This window comes from Phoca vitulina, unplaced genomic scaffold, assembly GCF_004348235.1.
Source record: "Phoca vitulina isolate PV1807 unplaced genomic scaffold, GSC_HSeal_1.0 scaffold84, whole genome shotgun sequence".
Classification (NCBI taxonomy): Eukaryota; Metazoa; Chordata; class Mammalia; order Carnivora; family Phocidae; genus Phoca; species Phoca vitulina.
The window spans coordinates 270,187-282,710 of record NW_022589787.1 but is presented as its reverse complement, the minus strand read 5'-3'; positions in this window follow the sequence as shown (position 1 = coordinate 282,710).

Genomic DNA, 12,524 nt, shown 5'->3' with positions numbered 1-12,524 from the left:
GTTTGTTTCCTGAGATTAAGAATTCCTCATATCAGTGAGGAATTCTTAATCTCAGGAAACAAACTGAGGGTTGCTGGAGTGGGGGGTGGAGTGGGAGGGATGGGGTGACTGGGTGATAGACACTGGGGAGGGTATGTGCTCTGGTAAGCGCTGTGAATTGTGCAAGACTGTTGAATCTCAGATCTGTACCTCTGAAACAAATAATGCAATATATGTTCAGGAAAAAAAAAAAAAAAGAAGAAGATAGCAGGAGGGGAAGAATGAAGGGGGGGAAATTGGAGGGGTAGACGAACCATGAGAGACAATGGACTCTGAAAAACAAACTGAGGGTTCTAGAGGGGAGGGGGTGGGAGGATGGGTTAGCCTGGTGATAGGTATTGAGGAGGGCACGTTCTGCATGGAGCACTGGGTGTTATGCACAAACAATGAATCATGGAAAACTACATCTAAAACTAATGATGTAATGTATGGGGATTAACATAACAATAAAAAAATTTTAAAAAAAACAACCCTTGTGCACTACTGGCAGAAATGTAAATTGGTACAACCACTGTAGAAAAGAGTATGGAGGTCCCTAAAAAAATTAAAAATAGAAATCCCACATGATCCAATAATTCCATTATTGCGCATTTACTCCAAGGGAATAAAAAAAAAACTAATTCAAAAAGATATATGCACCCCTATGTTTATAGTAGAGTTATTTACAATCGCCAATATATGGAAGCAACCTAAGTATCCATCAATAAAAAAATTGATAAGGAAGATGTGGTGTGTGTGTGCATTACACCATATTTATATATATATATATGTCTGGTATATATATACATATATGTAAGGTATATATATCCTTATCCTATCCTACCTTATCCATTTGTGTGTGTGTGTGTGTGTGTGTGTGTGTGTGTGTGTGTGTAATGGAATATTACTCAGCCATAAAAAAGAATGAGGCCTTGCTATTCACAACAACATGGGTGAATCTAGAGGGTATAAAGCTAAGAGAAATAGACTGAGAAAGACATATACCATATGATTTCAATAACATGTGGAATCTAAAAAACAAAACAAATGAACAAATAGCAGAATCAGACCTATAAATACAGAGAACAAACTGATGTTTGCCACAGAGAAGGGGGATGGGGAGAAGAGCAAAATGGATGAAGGGGAGTGGCAGATACAGGCTTCCAGTTATGGAATGAATAAGCCATGGGAATAAAAGACACAACATAGGGATTATAGTGAATGATATTGTAGCAGCATTGTATGGTGACAGATGGTAGCTAGACTTGTAGTGAGTATAGCATAAGGTACAGAAAACTGGAATCACTATGTTGTACACCCGAAACTAATGTAACATTGCATGTCAGGTATACTCAAATAAAAAAAAATAAAAGTTATACAAATTCCAATAATAATAATTAAAAAATATATTGACTCACAGTGTGATAGCTGGACTTCCTTAGGCCTGCAAACCTTTCAGGGCAGCAAACAAGTGCTTAGGCTGCAGGATGGCCTCCAGATCACACACACACACACACACACACACACACACACGCACACACACACACAAACACACACACACGCACATTTACCTGGCAGGAATGGCTGTGGAGACCAGCTTTTCTCTAGAACAATTTAAGAAAATTGTGGATCTAATTTCAAGCATACTGCCTTGGGCTAGGATGAGTCACACACACATCCTCTTGGCCCCTCATTTCTGTCTCTGCTTAGAGAAAAAATATCTGGGCAGCAGCAGGCTGAGATAAGGAACAGGGCCACTAGGGAGCAGAGCACAGATTTTGTAGATGGGTTTTAGCTCTCCTGAAGGGTTTTCTCCATTCAGTCCTCCTGAAATTTTATCCCCATGGGCCTGAAATCAACCTTTATGAAAGTACAACTGTCTCACCATCCCACATCATTTTTCATAGATTGTCAAGGTGAATTATTTTATCCTATATCTAAGCTATATCCCCCAACACACTTCAACACCTGCAGTTATGTTTCATGTGTAAATGGAAATGTAAGGGACAGCTGAAAGAATTAATCTGAAGTCACACTTAGGACTCTCTCTACAAAGGCTAATTTAAAAAATGTCCCGCTGATAAACATGAGCTCAAAAGGTCAGGCAGAGAAAGGAGACAAATGAACAGGCACTGTCCCTCTAGTCCTTGCCTTCTATGAGTCAAAGGCAGGCACAGATGCAGCACAGAGACCTCACATGCCCACACCAGACCTTCCTCTCTCTCTTTCTCCTTGCATTCCCAAAACCCTCAACCAACTTTCTCCAGCACTCATCTCAGAAATACAGCTGGTGCCCTAATAGGTCTGATGCCAACCTTTGTTCATAATCTGCTTAATCCGATTAAAACACCCCTGAATATTAGAGATCTTGTATTTATTTTCTCCATCTGAAGTCCCTGCCCTGTATATATTGAAACCATCTGGGACCCAGCCATGTTCAATGGAAAATGTGACCAATGTGGGCAGTCTACCCATTTGGGGATCAAAACTGTTCTTCAGTTGCAGCTCCTCAAGTTTATTACTTGTCCACTTCATGCCATTATAACATATTATCTGGGTTTGCTCATTCACTAGATTGCTACTTATGTGAAGTGCTCCCATGGTTCACCCATAAGAAAGGCAGTGGGTGGGCAGATTGGGGATATATATGGGTTGACTTGTTTGGTCTATATTTATAGTGACAGCTTAACAGGAGCAAGGACCATGTAAGAGGAAAAGGCAGTGCCAACATCCCTCTGTCCACTCTGTGCCATAATTTTCTTATTTTTTCAACACTACTGTCCACATCTTCCTCCAGCCCTCTGTGCTGAGTTGAGGAGAATACAGTACCAAGAAAGCCCTCCAGAACATAATGAATCTTCACACTTCAGAAGGACACCTTCGAGTCCAGAGATGCCATGTCCCACAGCAGGGTATGACTCTTATCCTTAAGATAAGCTCAATGCAAACATTTTGGTATATATTCAGTGAGTTCATAAACCATGTCCTGAGTGCCACATTCAGAAAAAGCATACCAGAGGATGAAAATGAGGAATGGGGTTAACAGTGAGCAGAGCTTAGACTTCTGACCTTGGTTTTCCCTCCTTTCCATTTTTCTCTTTAGTCAATTTCCTCCCCCAACAGATTTTAAGGTCCCATTTATTAAATTTCAATATTTCAATAATAATTGAAATTCTAAATCAAGTTCAAAAAATACCAGAGTTTCAACATGTTTATTCTATCAAAAAATTAGTGCTCTCATAGTCCATACCAAACTATACTACCCCACAGTTAACTTCCCCCCACCACCCTGGCAGGAGAAGGCTGTTTGTAGGAAGTCACATTTATGATCATCTCTTTGGTGACACCTCAAACAAGTTACATTAACACCCATGAGCTCAGAGACAGGGAGAGATGGCAGGAATTGGCAAGCAAACTGGCCCTGCTCTCTCAATTAGTGTGTATGAGATGGGGGAAGAAAGGAACCTGCAGTGCAGAAAGATTAGAAGACAACCTTCCACCAAGCCTCCTAGACCAGAGGGACTACTGTTGTCTTTCCCCTATATAGTAATACACAAGCTATTCTCCACCAGCTTTGTTTTCACAGAGATGCGCTTGAAACCCTGGGAACCCCAATCTCAAAGGTTAATTTTTATTTAGCTTTTAAAAAAACAAAAGTATATATTATATCTATTAAATACACAAATCTTAACTAAACAGCTTAACAAAGTTTTACCCAAGTGCGCAACCATGCAATTAGCCATCTAGACCAAGATACAGAGCACCTCCCAATGCTCTGGGAGGATCCTTGGTGTCTGGCTAGTGGTCTTCTGAAGTTAAACATTATTCTGACTTCTATCACCTAGATTTGTTTTGAATGTTTTTGATCTTCCCATGAATAGGGTCAGGCAGTATGTGGTCCTTTTCATTCAACATTATTTCCATGAGACTCATCCACATTATTATGTGTATCCATATTTTTTCATTGCAGTGCAGTATTCCATTGCGTGACTATGCCAAAATTTATTGCTTCCTGTTTGTGGTGATGAATAGGAGGATTGTTTCCAATTTTTGGATATTACAAATGAAGTTCCTATCCACATTATTATAAATGCCTTTTGATGAACGATCATTTCTCTTGAGTATATAGTCAGTATGTAATTTGTTGGGTAACAGGGTATCTGTATACTTAGTTGTGTACCAGATACTGCCACACATTTTCTCAAAGTTGTACCACTTTTCAGTCCCACTAATAGAATTTACAAGAGTTTAACTTCCTTCATAGTTAGCATTGCCAATCCTTTTAATCATAGCTACTTAAGTGTACATATTGATATCTCTATTTTTATTTTATTTTTTTAAAGTTTTTATATATTTATTTGACAGAGAGAGAGAGAGCAAGCACAAGCAAGGGGAGTAGGAGAGGGAGAAGCAGACTCCCCGCTGAGCAGGGAGCCCAATGCAGGACTTGATCCCAGGACCCTGGGATCATGACCCAAGCCGAAGGCAGATGCTTAACCAACTGAGCCACCCAGGCACCCCAAAGACAGGAGTTCTATTTTTATTTACACTTCTCTGATGACTAATAGTGTTGAATATTTCATATGTTTGTTGGCCATTTCAGTATCATCATTTTGAACTGTCTGATCATATCTTTTGCCCATTTTAAATGTGGTTACCTAACTTTTTCTTATTGATTAGAAGGTATTTTTAAAAATAAATTTTGGTTATAAGTCCTTTGGGGATACAAAGTTTTTAATTTTTTTAAAGATTTTATTTATTTGAGAGAGAACATGAGCAGGGGAGGGGCAGAGGGTGCAAGAGAGGTAGAAGCAGTCACCCTGCTGAGCATGGAGCCCAATCTCTGGCTCAATCTCAGGACCATGAGATCATGACCTGAGCTGAAGCTGGACGCTTAACCAACTGAGTCACCCAGGTGCCCCATAAAGTTCTTAATTTTAATGATGTCCAAATCATTAATCCCTAAAAGAAATTGTTGCCATAAAAATATTATTTAATAAATACTTTCCTAGTTCAATGTCATAGAGATGTTTTCTAAGTCTTAATTATGTCTAGAAGTTTGTTTTTATTTTAGCTTTCACTCCTAGGACCCTAACACATTTGGATTTATTATATATGGTGTGACCTGTAGTGGGCAGATACATTTTTTTTCTCACCTGTATATTGATGTATATTGAAAGACTTTAGTACTTCATTTCTGTTCTCTTGCCAGACAAAGTTTCTTAAAATTAGATGCAGAAATAAGGATTAAAGTAAACTCAAATCCTTTCCTCCAGGAACTCCATCAGATTCTCAAAGTAAGTATATTTGAAAGACACACACTCAGCCCTGATGGGACTGGAGGGGAGGAATGCAACCATTGTGAAACACACCCAAATCCCTCTCTATAGGGTAGCCACTCTCCGGAGGAAAGGACTTCATTAGAGCACAAAAAAACCTTATCCAAGCTAGGAACAGGGAACTATTCCCCTCTCTAGCCCCCTCTAGCCTTTCTGTCTCACCTAAGAGAAAAACAAAACAAAATGAAAATCATAGTCAACACAGGATCCACATAAATAGATTTAAAATGCCAAAACCAACAAAGGAAGTACAAATTAGGTCACAAGGCTGAGGGAAGATTTACTACTAGAAGAGGGATACAGACACTTTGTGAATGCCACAGCTCTGAAACACAATCAAAACAAAAGCTTGATATTTACTCAAGATCATAGAATATTCACCCTCTTTCAGACCTTAAGACCACAGCAAGACAGTCCCAATATAATGAAGTGGATTACAGCTGAAACAGCTGCAAGATACAAATGTTCTAAGTAGTAAGACACAGGGAATTCCCAAAGCTAAAACAGGAGACAAAAACAAAGTCATAAAGGAATTTGAAGCCTCTGGTACCTATAGCTACAACAAACATTAAACAAAACACAACTTCTGGCCAAATTAACACAAATCCTCAAACAAAAGTCCTAGTTACCTCAGTTCCTAATAGCTGATATAACACATCTAGCTTTCAAAACGAAAATCCATGCTATAAGAAGAAAAAACACAGGCTGCATAAATAATGTAATTATTTGAACCAGACTCAGATATGACACAGATGTTGGAATTATCAGACAAGGAATTTAAAATAGCTATCTTTAATATAGTAAGGGTTCTAATGGAAAAGTAGACAATGTGCAAGAAGAGATGGTCAATTTAAGCAGAGATATGAAAATTCTAAGAAAGGAATCAAAAAAAAAATACTAGATATAGCAAACACAGAAACAGATATGAAGAGTGTCTTTGACAGGCTTTTGACATCCCTGAGTAAAAAAATCAGTGAACTCAAATGTAAGTTAATAGAAACCTTCCAACTGAAACACAAAGTGAAAAAGGGAATGAACAACAACAGAAAAGAAAACAGAACAGAACATTCAGAAAATGTGTGACAGTAGCAGAGGACATAATAGTATGTACAGAAACAAAAACTACTAGAATAAAAAATGAATTCAGTAGAGTTACAGGATACAAAATCAATATACAGAGAGATCTCCTGCATTTCTATACACTAATAACAAAGTAGCAGAAAGAAATTAAGAAAATAATTCCATTAATAATTACATCAAAATGAATAAAATACCTAAGAATAATTTAACCAAGGAGGTGAAGGACATGTACTCTGAGAACTATAAGACATTGACATAAGAAATGGAAATGACACAAATAAGTGGAAAGATTTGAATCTGAATTGAAAGAGTTAATATTCTTTCAGTTGAAAGAATTGGAAGAATTAATATTGTTAAAATGTCTATACTACCCAAAGCAATCACCAGATTCAATGCAATCCCTATGAAAACACCAGTAGTATTTTTCACAGAACTAGATCAAATAATCCTAAAATCTGTATGGATCCCCAAAAGAACCTGAACAGCCAAAGCAATCTTGAGAAAGAACAAAGCTGGAAGTATTGTTGATTCCAGATTTCAAGATATACTACAAAACTATAGCAATCAAAACACTACAGTACTGGCACAAAAATAAACACATAGATCAAATAAACAGATTAGAGCTCAGAAATACACCCAACTTTTTATGGTCAATTCATCTACAAAAACTAAGGCAAGAATATATAATGGGGAATAGCATGGAGGACATTAGGAGAAGGAAGGGAAAAATGAAGGGGGGCAATCAGAGGGGGAGAATGAACCATGAGAGACTATGGACACCAGGAAACAAACTGAGGGTTTCAGAAGGGAGGGGATGGGGGATGGGTTAGCCCGGTGATGGGTATTAACAAGGGCACATGTTGCGATGAGCAAACAATGGATCGTGGAACACTACATCAAAAACACTACACTACAACACAAACTAATGAGGTACTGTATGGTAACTAACAACAACAACAATAATAATAAATAAACATATATATTATGTTTATATATATACATATACACAGACATTATATATATATAATGTGATTTATTATTTATTCTTCCCTCTGGAAACCTCCCCTCTAGCAACGCTGTTTGTTTCCTATAATTAAGAGTCTCTCATGGTTTGTTTATTGAATACTATGAATACTTATATATATAATGGGAATAAAACAGACTCTTCAATAAATGGGTGTTGGTAAAACTGGACAGCCAAAGAATGAAACAGGACTACTCTCTTACACCATTACAAAAATAAACTGAAAAGGTTAAAGACTTAAATGTCAGACCTGAAACCATAAAACTCCTAAAAGAAAATACAGGCACTAATCTATTGGATATCAGCCTTAGCAATATTTTCCCGGATGTGTATCTCCAGTCTAGGGAAACAAAAGCAAAATAAACAATTGGGACAATATCAAAATAAAAATATCCTGCACACTGAAGAAAACTATCAACAAAACAAAAAAAGCAATCTACTGAATGGGAAATGGTATTTGCAAGCGATATATCCGATAAGGGGTTAATATCTAAAATACTATCGAAATAATATTATCTAAACTAATATCTAAAATACAGAACTCAGATCTATAAAGAACTTATCAAACTCAACACCCAAAGAACAAAGAATCCAGTCAAGAAATGGGCAGAAGACATGAACAGACACTTCTCCAAAGAAGACATCCAAATGGCTAACAGACACATGAGAAAATGCTCCACATTACTTGCCATCAGGGAAATAAAATCAAACCCACAATGAGCTACCACCTCACACCAGTCAGAATGTCTAAAATTAACAAGATAGGAAATAACAAATGTTGGTGAGGATGTGGAGAAAGGGGAACCCTCTTACACTGTTGGTGGGAATGCAAGCTGGTACAGTCACATGGGAAAACAGTAGGAGGTTCCTCAAAAAGTTAAAAATAGAGCTACCCTATGACCCAGCAATTGCACTACTAGGAATTTACCCCAAAGATACAAATGCAGTGATCTGAAGGGGTACTTGCCCCCCAGTGTTCAGGCAGTAATGTCCACAATAGCCAAACTGTGGAAGGAGCAGAGATGTCCATCAATAGATGAATGGATAAAGAAGATGTGGTTTATATATACAGTGGAATATTACTCAGCATTCAGAAAGAATGAATACTTACCATTTACATCGATGTGGATGGAACTGGAGGGTATTATGCTGAGCGAAATAAGTCAATCAGAAAAAGACAATTATCATATGATTTCACTCATATGTGGAATATAAGAAACAGTGCAGAGGATCATAGGGGAAGGGAGGGAAAACTGAATGGGAATCCATCAGAGAGGGATACAAACCATGAGAGACTCTTAATTATAGGAAACAAACAGCGTTGCTAGAGGGGAGGTTTCCAGAGGGAAGAGGAGAAGAGAATGGGAGGATAGGTGAACTAGGTGAAGGGGATTAAGAGGTACAAACTTCTAGTTATAAAATAAATAATAAATCACAGGGTTAAAAAGTATAGCATAAGGAATATATTCAATAATATTGTAATATCTGTATGGTGACAGAGGGTAACTGCACTTACTGTGATGGGCATTTTATAACGTACATAATTGTCAAATCACTATGTAGCACTGATTGTCAACTATACTTCAATTTTTGAAGTATATTTAAAATAAATAAATATATATAACAAAATTTAAAAACTATGTGAAAATATGAAAAGGTATTACCTACTCATAACTGGAATATCAGAATGATAAGAAAGAGAGAATAGAGAAGAGTAAGTATTTGCAATAAACAAACAAATAAAACAAAAACAAAAACCTTACCTAAAAAAGAACAAGGGTTGGGATTACAGTGGAAAACAACCAACTGTTGTTTGAAAATCTCTGGCTAGGGTAACTAATAAAAAAGAGAATATATAAACAAACAATATCACAGATGAAAGAGAGGAAATCACTACTGATTCTATGGCTATTAAAAGGATAATAAAGTCATACAATAAAGAATTATATGCCCCAAATTTGGTAACCTAGATGAAATGGATTAATTACTTGAAAGACACAACTACAAAAACTTTGTCTAGGATAAATAGATAACTTGAGTAGTCCTATATCTATTAAATAGAATAACTTGATAATTAAAATATTCCAAAAAAGAAAGCATTAGGAGTAGACAGTTTCAGATGAATTCTAATAAACATTTAAGAAAGAAATAATACCAAAGTTTTACAATATCTTCCCCAAAATAGAAGCAGTGGGAGCACTTCCCAGATCATTTTATGAGGCCAGCATTTTACTAATACCAAAATCAGGAAAATATATTGTGAGAATAGAAAACTAAAGCCACATATCTCTCATGAACATAGATGGAAATATCCTTAACAAAATGTTAAGCAGTGTATAAAAAAGAATATATAGCATAACCAAGGGAGATTAATTCAAGGTAAGACTGGTTTAATATTTGTAAATCAATCAATGTAATTCATCATATTAACAGACTGAATAAGAAAAAAATGCAATCATATCAATAGAAGCATAAAAAGTATTTGACAAAATTCCATAACTATTCATAATAAAAACTAAAAAAGAAAACTAGGACTAGAAGAAATTTTCTATTAAGGGGTACATATGAAAAAAATCTACACTAAAATCTAAATCTAACAATTATGGTGAAAGACTGAATGCTTTCCCCTTATAATCAGGAGCAAGGCAAGTATGTCTCTCTTATCACTCTTAATCAACATTGTGCTGACTGTCCTAGCTAGTGTAATAAGACAAAAAGAAATAAAAGACATACAGATTAAAAAAGAATAAATAAAGATATTTTTATTCACAGATGACATAATGGTGTAGAAATTCTCAAAGAATTTACAAGAAAGCTTCTGGTGATAAGTAACATAACAAGGCTGCAGGAAACACTGCTTTCCTATAAATCGAAAATTAACTATTGGAACTTGAAATTTGAAAAATAATTTTACAATAACACCAAAAAATGAAGTATAAATTTTTACAGGATTTCTACCCATAAGATTAATGAAAGACATCAAGTAAAATCTAACTAAATGGAGAGGATTTCACTATTGATGGTTTGAAAGGCTTATATTGCTAAAATGTGAATTCTTCCCAACTTGATCTATAGACTCAGTGGAATCCCAATTAAAACCCCAAAGAACCATTTTGTAGATATCAATTAACTAATTACAAAATGCCTATGAAAACACATAGGACCTAGGATAGCCAACACAAAACTGAAGAACAAAGTTGGAGGACCCACACTACCAGATTCAAAACTTAATATTAAGCTGCAGTAATCAAGAAAATATGGTACCGGCCAAAAAGCAAACAAACAAACAAACAAACAAAAAACGAAACAAAACAAAACAAAACAACAAACCCACAACAAACTAAAACAAACAAAACCAAAAAGTAAAAACAGACAAAAAAAATAAATGAATATAACAGAATAGAGAGCCCAGGAAGAGACCCATGCCAATATAGTCAACTGAGTTTTGTCACAAAGGCAATCCAATGGACAAAGAATAGTTTTTCAACAAATAGTGCTGGAACAATTGAATATCCTTATGTTAAAAGATAAACATAGACAAAAGTCTTACACCATGCAAAAATAAATTCAAAATGGATCATAGATCTATTGCAAAACTATACAAATTATAAAATAATACATTGGAGAAAATTAGGTGACTTAGAGTTTGGTGATGAGTTTTAAATATGACATCAAAAGCATGTTTCATGAAATAAAAAATTGATAAATTGGACTTTATTAAAATTTAAAACCACTTTGCAAAAAAACACTTGCTAAGAGAATGACAAGTCAATCCTCGTACTGGTAGAAAATCGGCAAAACACATATCAGATAAGTACTCACATCCAAAATATGTAGAGATCACTTAAAATTCAACAAGAATAAATCTAACAACCCAAATAAAAATAGGTTAAACACACATCTCATCAAAAAGATATGCAGATAGAATATAAGAATATAAAAAATGCTCAGTATCATCTGTCATTCAGGAATTATAAATTAAAATAGCAATGAGATACTATTACATCTTTTAGAATGGCTAAATTCCAAACAACTGACAAAACCATTTGTGGGTGAAGATTCAGAGCACAGGATCACTCGTTCATTGTTGACATGAAAGCAGAATGGCACAAACACTTTGAAAGATCGTTTGGCAGCCTCTCATAAAGCTAGCCATAGCATTCCCATACAATTAACATACCTATGTATTTGACCAGTTGATTTGAAAACTGACATCCATAGAATCCTGCACTTTTTTTTTACATAAAGCTTTTTACATAAACTTTTCTCATAATCAGTAAAAACTGAAAGCAATCAAGATGCCCTTCATCTTGAATGACTAAATGGTGAATGACTAAACAAGCTGTGGTATATCCTTATAATGGAATATTATTCAGTGATAAAAAGTAATGGGGTATCAAGCTCTGCAAAAACACGGAGGAACCTTAAATGTGTATCACCAAGTGAAAGAATCCAGTCTGAAAAGGCTACCTATTGCATTAATTCCATTTATATAACATTTTGGAAAAGGCAAAACTATGAAGAGGGTAAAGAGATGAGTGGTGCCAAGGTTTGAGAGGTAGACATTGAATAGGTGAAGTACAGGGGATTATTTTTTAGGGCAGTGAAACTATTCTGTATGACACTGTAGTAGTGGATATATAACACTTTGCATTTATAAAAACCTATAGAACTGTACCACACAACCTTCTCAACACCCCACATTCATAGTCAAAAGCAGTAGGTTCAGGAAAGACCCTGTCCCTATGATCATTTTTTGATTTGAGGAAAATTACTCCCCAGATGCAGACTAATGCATACTCTTAAACCAGCACACTCTCTACCCTCTTGTGGAGTTACTATCATCTTTATCTCAAATAGAAATTTGCGGAGATTCCTCTTAATGAGGCCCAGTGTAAACATTCATATATCTATAGGTGCTCAGTGCCCCACTCCCGCCTTCAGGCTGACAGAGCTACTGGGAGTAAGAGGGTTAACTGAGGAGGGAGGTCAACAGGAAGCAGTGCTCAAATTTATCCTCACCCCCTCATGCTTTCAATTACATTTTGTGAAATATCAGTTGT